This window comes from Zea mays, chromosome 1 (genome assembly GCF_902167145.1).
Source record: "Zea mays cultivar B73 chromosome 1, Zm-B73-REFERENCE-NAM-5.0, whole genome shotgun sequence".
Classification (NCBI taxonomy): Eukaryota; Viridiplantae; Streptophyta; class Magnoliopsida; order Poales; family Poaceae; genus Zea; species Zea mays.
Genome location: NC_050096.1, coordinates 189,541,129 through 189,550,802, shown reverse-complemented (window position 1 = coordinate 189,550,802; position 9,674 = coordinate 189,541,129). Strand labels below are relative to the sequence as shown.

Below are 9,674 nucleotides of genomic sequence, written 5' to 3'. Positions count from 1 at the left end.
GACTGTGACCCCACAGTCAGCTCATATAGGTGAAATCATTATGGAAATTTTGTAGGACAATTTCCCTGCTTATAGCATTGACTTCAATAAGACTATATCGCTCAACCTGCCATATAGACAGAGCACAGCAGCTCATGAGACTCTTTATCTTTTGTGCGCTTGGTTCCACAGTGCTTCGTTTCCTGGAGTCTGGATCTCAGGACCTCCGGTCACACAGGACAGTTATCCGCAGTTGAAATCGCTAACAGGGTACTAGTCCCATTCCCATGCACGCTGCTTGGATTGGCTTTTGAGCCAGTCCTTTAGTGAAAGGATCAGCAAGGTTCCTTTTAGACTTGTTGTAATATACGGTTATTACACTCGTCTCTCTAGCATGCCGACATGAATCGAGTCGTCTTCTGATATGCCTCGAGGATTTTTTGTTGTCCTTTCTACTGTTCACTTTCAGCAACACAGAAGTGTTGTCACAGTATACTAGGACAACTGGTATCGGCTTTGCTAACATTGGGAGATCTGACAATAGGTCTCTCAACCACTCAGCCTCCAATGCTGCTGAATCGAGCGCAACTAATTCAGCCTCCTTGGTGGAACATGTCGACACTGTTTGTTTAGACGATCTCGATGACACGGCCCCACCAGCTAAAGTGAACACATAGCCACTTGTAGGCTTCATTTGATCTGAGTCAGAGATCCAGTTTGCATCACTGAATCCTTCAAGTACTAACAGAAATCTGGTATATTTAATACCAAGATTCATCGCTCCCTTCAAATACAGATGCACTCTGTACAAGGCTACCTAGTGTCTATCTCCTGGACTAGACGAATAACGAGCCAGTCTGCATACTGCATATGAGATATCTGGTCTAGTTGCACTGCTCAGGTACATGAGAGATCCGATGATCTACGAATATAGTAGCTGGTTCACAGGCTTGCCTTCATATTTACAGAGCGTGTATGATGGATCATAGGGCGTGGCGACTGGTTTATAGTCCATATGTCCAAAGCGAGTCAGGACTTTTTACACATAATGGGATTGAGACAAAGTAATCCCATCCTCACCCTTTATCAGCTTGATGTTCAATATAACATCAGCTTTACCCAAGTCCTTCATATCAAAGTTCTTGCATAGGAATACTTTTGTCTCCATGATAGCCTCTAACTCGGTCCCAAATATCAATATGTCATCAACGTATAAGCACAAGATGACACCTTTGCTCCCAGAGAAGCGATAATACACACACTTGTCGGCTTCGTTTACATAAAACCCAACAGTAGTCAGAGTGTTATTAAACTTCTCATGCCATTGTCAGGGAGCTTGCTTAAGATCGTATAAGGATTTAATCAAGCGACACACTTTGCTCTCTTGTCCTTTAACCACAAATCCTTCTGGTTGCTGCATATAAATTTCCTCTTCCAGCTCTCCATTTAGGAATGATGTCTTTACGTCCATTTGATGAACAAGAAGTTTATAAGCAGCAACCAGCGCCAAAAGTACACGGATTGTGGGCAATCGAGCCACCAGAGAATAAGTATCAAAATAATCCTCCACTTTCTTTTGAGTAAAACCCTTAGCCACAAGACGGGCCTTGTACTTTTCAATAGTACCACCGGGTCTCCTCTTCCTCTTAAAGATCAATTTGCAACCCACAGGCTTGCAACTAGCCAGGAGATCAGTTATCTCCTAGGTTTGGTTCGAGATGATTGAATCCAACTCACTATGGACAGTATCCCTCCAGTACTCTACATCCAGAGATGTATATGCCTCTATGAGGGAGCATGGTTCTTCATCCACTAGATAAATAATATAATCATCACCTAGAGACTTTTTAGTCCTTTATCTCTTACTCCTCCTTAACTCCAAATCTGGAGTCTGGTCATGGACACTCGAGGGCAGATAATATGTCCGAGATGGACCATCTGGGGCTACTACTTCCTTATCTCGCATAGGGAAGATGTTCTCAAAGAATGCCACATCCCGAGATTCCATTATGACATTTACAGCGACTTGGCTTGTCTCGGAATGGACCACTAGAAATCTATAAGCTACACTGTTATGTGCATAACCCAGGAAGACACAGTCTACGGTCTTAGGGCCTAGCTTTCTTTTCTTCGGCAACGGGACATTCACCTTAGCAAGGCAGCCCCAAGTCCGAAGATGTGAAAGATCTAGCTTCCTCCCTTTAAATCCTTCATAGGGCGTGGCCTCATGGTTGCGAGGCGGCACCCTGTTTAGGACATAGCACACCGTGAGTACTTCCTCACCCCAACAGATGTCAGGCATCCTCGAACTTTGCAACAAATCATTAGCTAAGTCACACATCGTTCGATTGTTTCTTTCAACTACCCCATTTGACTGAGGTGAATATGGAGTGGTGGTTTCATGAATAATTCCACACTCTTTGCAGTACTCATCAAAAAGGTTTGAAAGGTATTCACCTCCTCTATCAGACTGCAGCCTTTTAATTTTCTTGTCTAACTGGTTTTCAACTTCAGTCTTATAGATCTTAAAGTGTTCTAGTGCCTCATCTTTGGTTCTGAGTAAGTAAATATAACAAAATCTAGTAGCATCATCTATCAAGGTAAGAATGTATCTTTTACCGCCTTTTGTGATTATACCATTCATCTCACAGACATCTGAGTGAATTAGTTCTAAAGGAGTGGTACTTCTACCTTCAACCGTATGAAACGGTTTCCTGGGCTACTTAGCTTGCACACAAATACCACACTTTGCACCCTTAGCATGTTTATGTTAAGGAATTAAAGACATGTCACTTAATCTCTTAATGACCACAAAATTGACATGACACAAACGAGAATTCCAAATTCCATTAATGGAATCGTTATTACAGACCACATTAACATGGCAAGAAGAATGATTGTTCAAAACAGAAAGATGGAACAAACCGCCTGACTCATATGACTTTCCAACAAAAGTACCAAATTTAGACATGGCCACTTTATTAGACTCAAACACTAATTTTAGACCCTGTCGACATAGCAGTGACACAGATATGAGGTTCCGGTTCATCGAGGGCACATAGAGTACATCCTTCAGCACGAGCGTTTTCCCTGAAGTTAAATTCAAGTAGACCTGTCCAGTACCTCGAACTGCTGTCGGAACACCATTTCCCATCAAGACTGGTGCGCTGCTATATCCCTGGAATGAAGAGAACATGGATCGATCAGCACAAATATGAACAGTAGCACCAGAATCCATCCACCAGTCATCTGATGGACTTGCCGTAAAGGCTTGAGGTGCATACCCTGGGGTGGAGTTAACCACCACGTTCCCTTCTTTGCGCTGTGGTGGAGGACCTTTCCCTTCCTAAGTTTGCACCTCTGAGTTGTATGCCCGGAGACACCACAAATATAGCAGATAAAGTCCTCCTTTTTCTTCTTCATCTTTTTGGACTTACGTTGGTTCAGATTCTTCTGTGGAGAGTTCTTCTTCTTCTTCTGGAATTTTCTATCTCCGCCCTTCTCAACAACGTGAGCTTGAAGTTGCTAGGATGGCTTGTTACTGGCCCTTACACGCTCTTCCACATTTATAGCAGCAGACAACTCAGTGAGAGTTATTTGCTTCTTCATGTGGCGACGTGAAGTCACAAAGTCTCGCCAAGAAGGCGAGAGCTTTGCCAGTATTGCATTCACCTAAAAACTGTCTGGTAGGATGCAGCCATATTGGACCAAGTCCCTAACAAGGAGTTGAATCTCCTGTAGCTGCTCCATAACAGACCTTCCCTCAGCCATTTTATAGTTGAGGTAGTTTTCCGTTGTGAATGACTCATTGTCATTGTCAACTTCAGATAACTCGTTCTCAAGTTCAGTCCATAGACCCTTAGCGGAGGTAAAACTATAGTACACGTCAAATAAGCGGTTCGACAAGACGTTCAGCAGACGAGACAAACATGCCTCATTGGCTTCGTCCCACTTGGCTTTCTCTGCTAGTGCGGCGGCCTTTGCTGCATCATCAGCATTATCTGATGCAGCCTCAGGAACAACTGACATCATTACCCAAAATAATTTTAGGTCAGTGAGCCACATGCGAGTCTTAATCTGCCAGCGCTTAAAGCTAGCGCCGTCGAACGCTTCAAGCTTAATAACATCAGAACTAGAGGCCATTATACGAATTGGTTTTCTGGATTGTTGTAATTTTAGATAAATAAGTGACATGCTTCCAAAATATATAAATATATTAAATATTCTAATTCCAAATAATACAAGCATATAACTCACATAAATACCATATGTAATTATAACAGCAATGAACAGTAGCAATCCTAGTACATGAAAACATGATACATAGCTACTCAAGTCCATTTGAGAATTAAACATGGCTAGTAGACGAAGAAGGCAGATTAGACACATAAACATGATTGTTTATATTAAAATATTGTTCTCAAAATAACGGGTTGCTGCACTAGAGAGCCCTCCAACGCTAAAGGGTGATCAAAGATACTTGACTAACGTGACAGTTCTATCTTACCAAATCAGGGTTTTAGATCAAATATTATGAGCCTAGAAATCAAGCATGAATATAAAGATCAAAACAGTGTGCACAGGAATTAAGAAACAGTAATGAACTTAAATAATCAGCCTACACAATAGTAAAAGATGACTAGGCACAAATAATATCAATACTGAAAATAACAACACACTAAAACTCAGACTGTCACGTTGTCTCACTACACCGCTATCATCATCGAGCGCATAAATCCGCCCACAAATTGTGCAATCACACCCAAGTAAATAATACTAGCAGATTGCACAAAATTATTCAATAAGTAAAGCGAGACAATGGGTAACTCACAGCATGTAGATTGTCTACGTGGGAAGACCAGCTCAGCGAACACGAGGTTCTGTCCCAGAAAATCAATTCCGCCGCCCACGTCCGGACCTGCATGGCGGGAGGTTGACGGAGATACGGAAGCCGTGGGAGACGTCCACGGTACCAGCCCGAGAAGAGAAACACCGTGCAGAAGGGAGCCCAAGCACCAGGTCACGGTGGACATAGACTAGAGAAGAATCTCGGCACTAGAGAAGTGCACGAATCCGGCAACAGAGCACAAATAACCCATGCTGCGCAAGCACATCACCACTTCTTCCCACTTTGAACCACTATCAGCAAGAATCGACACCAGCATACCAGGGAACGAATTGGTCGTTCCAGTTTTCACCGGAGCAGTAAACACTCAGAGAGGAAGAAGAACGTCCGACTCCTGGGCTAGATCCTGAGAGAGGGGATACGCACCCATATTTATGGAGCAACCCGCGCACCAAACTCGGAGGTCGCTGAACAGAAGGGAAGCGCCAGAAGCGGCCTGCCACCACCACTCTTGTTCCTGTACTCTCGACGCCCAGGCACTTGACTACTTGAGGTACCCTAGCTGGTTTTTACAGCCCTGGCCGGTGGGCTGCTCGGCCTCCAGGCCTTGTAGCCGCCCACCCGGTCGGTCTCCCTTGTTTCTTTTTTTAAATTCATTTCCCTATTTTCAATAATAAAAATAAAAGGGAAAACCCAAAATGAACAGCACCATGTTCATGGCGGCGGCAAAGAAACTGAAGACCGTGCGTGATCGACCTCGTGGATTCTAGTTTCTGATTCCTGATGCCTGCCTCGGCAGGAACTGGTGGCGGAGGTCAGAAGCAAGGCAATCACATGCTGAGAAGCTCAGATCGTCACTGACAGAACAGAAAAAGGGGATGCCATTAACTGTTAAACTTTCGAACACCATCAGCTAGCCTCTCACGAGCGTAGTATAAACTAAACACGGCGGAGCCGAGCAGAACCCCGTGCTTCGAAGTCTCGACAAGGTGTCTGTCGGTTCTCTTCTCACCACAAGAGCGTCAGCCCAGCCGACGAGACAGCAACAAGCGGCAAGCAACGGGCGCCGCCGACTCGGTACGACGAGCTCTTCTCTTGCGCCTTGGCCTTCGCGCTCGCGGACTTCCCTGACGCTGGGCTGGGGGCGACGTCGTCAGAGACCTTGGCGTCCGGGGCGGGGGCAGGGGAAGGGGCCGGCGCCAGCGGGGAGTCGCTCTTGAAGATTTGCACCGGCAGGAGCACCTGGCTGACCTCGTACACCGCGGCGGGGCGGGTGGAGTACACGCTGCTGCTGATCTTGGGGCCGGACCACGCCGACTTCACCCGGACGGTACCTATGTCGTAGGTGAGGTTTAGTGTGGCCGCCGGGCCGTGGCTGCTCAGCCGGTCGAACTCCGCCAGGGAGTGTACCTGGGCAGCGCGTGGTACGGGAGCAGCGACCGGAGCTGAGGTTGCCCAGCGCCGTCTCCCCGCTGAGCGCCGCGAAAGCCGAGTCCTTGGGCACGAAGACGGTGATACCTTGCTTCGTGCTGTTCGCTCGATGACGTCCGTCTTCTGCAGAACGTGTGGAACCTCCGCGAGGTCCAAGTGGCACGGGCGCGGGCGTGGGCACGGGCGCGGGTGGAAGGGTCGAGCAGTGGTTGTTGACACGCAAGGAGATTCCTCCTCATGTTCACGTATTGTGATTTCTGATCATCAAACCATGTGGGCTTTTAAGCAGCTGTTGGTCAGATACATACATGTTAAACAAGGTATTGACTCAGAATTGATAAACCAAGAAGAAGGTTTTTTATAAGCTAGTGATCTATTTTTTGGAATATATAGAAAGAAAAAAATAGAAGAATTTTTCAGAATTATGGGAATGATCAACTTGTCGTCGTCCATCTAATCAAGAAGGATATCTTATAATATAGTGCGGCTTTCTATATTTTTTGATCAGAGAGTTCTCTAGCGGTGGTTTTTTAGGTTTTTTTCTTTCTCTCTCTCTTTTAAATGGTTGTAGTTGGGGCATTGTTGGCAGGAGTCCCTGTTTTTGGTTAAGTTGTACTGATTCTCTTTCTTTAAGTATATTCGGTAATCCTCTTGCCGTCTTTTCGGGGGAAATAGGGATTTTTATATTGGTGCCCTTACTTTGGACTGCCTCCTCATTGCTACCCCTAATTTTACTTTGTGCTCAGTTTTCCCCCTCCACGAGCTAACTGACCTCAGAGGGCACTTCTACGCCGTTTACATCTATTTTCTGTCCACTTTATTGTGCTTGACAGTGGGGCCCACCTAAAACTTTACCCAATCTCATTCTGAAGGGAAATTTGGATCCATACCATTAAAAGATCACCACTTTGGATCCATACCATTACTATCTCACTTACATGTGGGTCCACATGAGTCAATGACATGTGGGGTCCATGGTATATATCTAAAGTTTGGATCTTTTAATGGTATAGATCCAATTGTTCCCATTCTGAATCAAACAGCAGCTTCTTGCTCCCGAGTCGGCCAGCACGCGCCGCCGGGCCGCATCTCGTCTCCCTCCCCAAAGCACCTCTTCTCCCTCCTCGAAGCACCTCTTCTTCCTGGCTCCACGGCGCGGCAGCCTGCTAGCTCTCTGGGCGGGCTACTACTTCTCCGGATGGTGCCGACTGCTACTTCTCCGATGTCACGCGCGCGGCCCGTGCGGTCCGCTGCGCCTCCGCCGAATGCGCAAGCAGGAGGCGGGCGCGCGGCCCGCTGTGCCTCCTTGCGCCCCCACCGCCCGAGGCAGACCGTCGTGCTCGCCTGCTCCATCCGGTCCCGTCGTCGTGGAACTCCTCTTCGCCGGCGTCGCGCCTGTCTCTGTGTTGCCCATGCTGTGGCGGCGTGCTCCTCTGTGATGGCGCCGCACAGCCTCATGTCAGCTTTCGTCGCTGCGATGCCCACGGCCGGCGGCGTGCTCCTCCCTACTCCACGCCCACCTTCGTGCGCCCGACCTTCAGCTGCACGTCGTGAAGCAACGAGACTCGAGCCGCGCGTTCCTGTACGCGTCAATATGCTGCTTCCTTCGGCTTCGTCAGGACTCCGGCCTTGTTGAGCTCCTCTCCTCGTGCCGCGCTCCTGCTCCATCGAACAACATAGTTGTCCATGCCCCGTCCGCGGCACTATCCGTCTCCATCAAGTGGGGACATCAGCAACTTTAGCGGCCTCCTCCCCTCATGGCGGGGTTTCAGTGAACGACAGTAGGCTTGTAGGCTCATTGTGTTGTAGGAGCTTTGCTGAAATGACAGAATTTTGCATGTGTTGTAAGAGCTTCGCGAACTGAAATGATGTGATGCATGTGCTGAAATCAGTGTGTTGTTGCATCTTGTTGCTAAAATCTGAAACTGAAACAGATTGAGGTGTTGTTGTTGAAATCTGAAACTGAAACAGATTGATGTGTTGTTGCCAAAATCTGAAACTAAAACAGAAACAGATTGAGGTGTTTTTGCTGCTAAACTGAGGTGCATATTCATGCTGCAGTCTGAAACAGAAACAGAAATCTGAAACTGAAACAATGCACATGGCGCAGTGGTTGTTGGATCCAATCCGAAACTGAAACTAACCTGCTAATTCAAATAAAATTGCTTTGTTATAATACCAGCAATATGCACATGGTGTAGTGGTTTGTGAATGTTTGGTTTAACAAGAGGTGCTTAGTTCGTTGCTATTTTTTTATGATGCCTTTTTTGTATTTTGTTCAAATGTTGAAAGGATCACGATGCCCAAGAGGGGGGTGAATTGGGCTTTTCTAAAAATCAACACTAATTAAAACCTAAGCAAGAGCCCAACATCACCCCAACAACTAGCACTAAGATAATAATACTAGAAATACAACAATCCTAAGACAATACTTCAAATACTTGCTAAACAAATACACAATGTAAAATGCTTGAATTAAGTGCGGAATGTAAAGCAAGGTTTAGAAGACTCCTCCAATTTTTCTCGAGGTATCGAAGAGTTGGCACTCTCCACTAGTCCTCGTTGGAGCACCCGCGCAAGGGTATCGCTCCCCCTTGGTCCTCGCAAGAACCAAGTGCTCACTACGAGATGATCCTTTGCCACTCCGGCGCGGTGGATCCCTCAAGACCGCTTACAAACTTGAGTCGGGTCACCAACAAGATCTTCACGGTGATCACCGAGCTCCCAACGCCACCAAGCCGTCTAGGTGATGTCGATCACCAAGAGTAACATGCCGTAGACTTTCGCTTGACCAAGAGAAGCCTAATGCAAGTGGTGTGTGCTCTAGGTGGCTCTCGCTAGCGCTAATGAGGAACAAATGCGGGATTAAGATTCTCTAATCTCCTCACTAGGCTTTTGGTTCTTGCAATGCTCTACCAATGTGCTGGAATTAATGTGGGCAGCAAGACATTGAATATGGTGGGTGGAGGGGGTATAAATAGGCCTCACCCACCAACTAGCCATTACCAGCAAAGTTCTGCGCATGGGCGCAACGGATAGTCCGGTGCGCCACCGGTGCGCCACCGGTGCGCCAACGGTCGACTCCAACGGCTAGTTCTGACAGCTAGCCATTGGGCAGATGGCACACCGGACAGTGAACAGCCATTATCCGGTGCACACCGGACAGTCCGGTGCACTGTCCGGGGCGTTGTCCAGTGCGCCACTAAAATTCCACTCGGGAACCTTGCGCTCTCGGGTTTCTGCGTGGGGAAACCCTTCCCCTGGGCCAGCCCGGCCCCACCTGGCAGAGGGCGCACCGGACAGTTCGGTGCACACCGGACAGTCCGGTGCCCCAAGGCTAGAAACCCTATTTTCTGTTTTATGCTGTTTTTCAATTCGGTTTTCGTTCTAACTTGAGTGTATGTTCTAGAGTGTCACC

The 9,674-nt window shown here is 47.2% G+C and overlaps 2 pseudogenes; one reads left to right on the top strand and one right to left on the bottom strand.

Moving 5' to 3' along the window:
• Positions 1-5,683: 5,683 nt before the first annotated feature.
• LOC118473111 (fasciclin-like arabinogalactan protein 7) lies at positions 5,684-6,973 on the bottom strand (annotated as a pseudogene).
• A 548-nt stretch (positions 6,974-7,521) lies between these two features.
• Positions 7,522-8,243, top strand: LOC118476088 (uncharacterized; annotated as a pseudogene).
• The last annotated feature ends 1,431 nt before the right edge of the window (positions 8,244-9,674 follow it).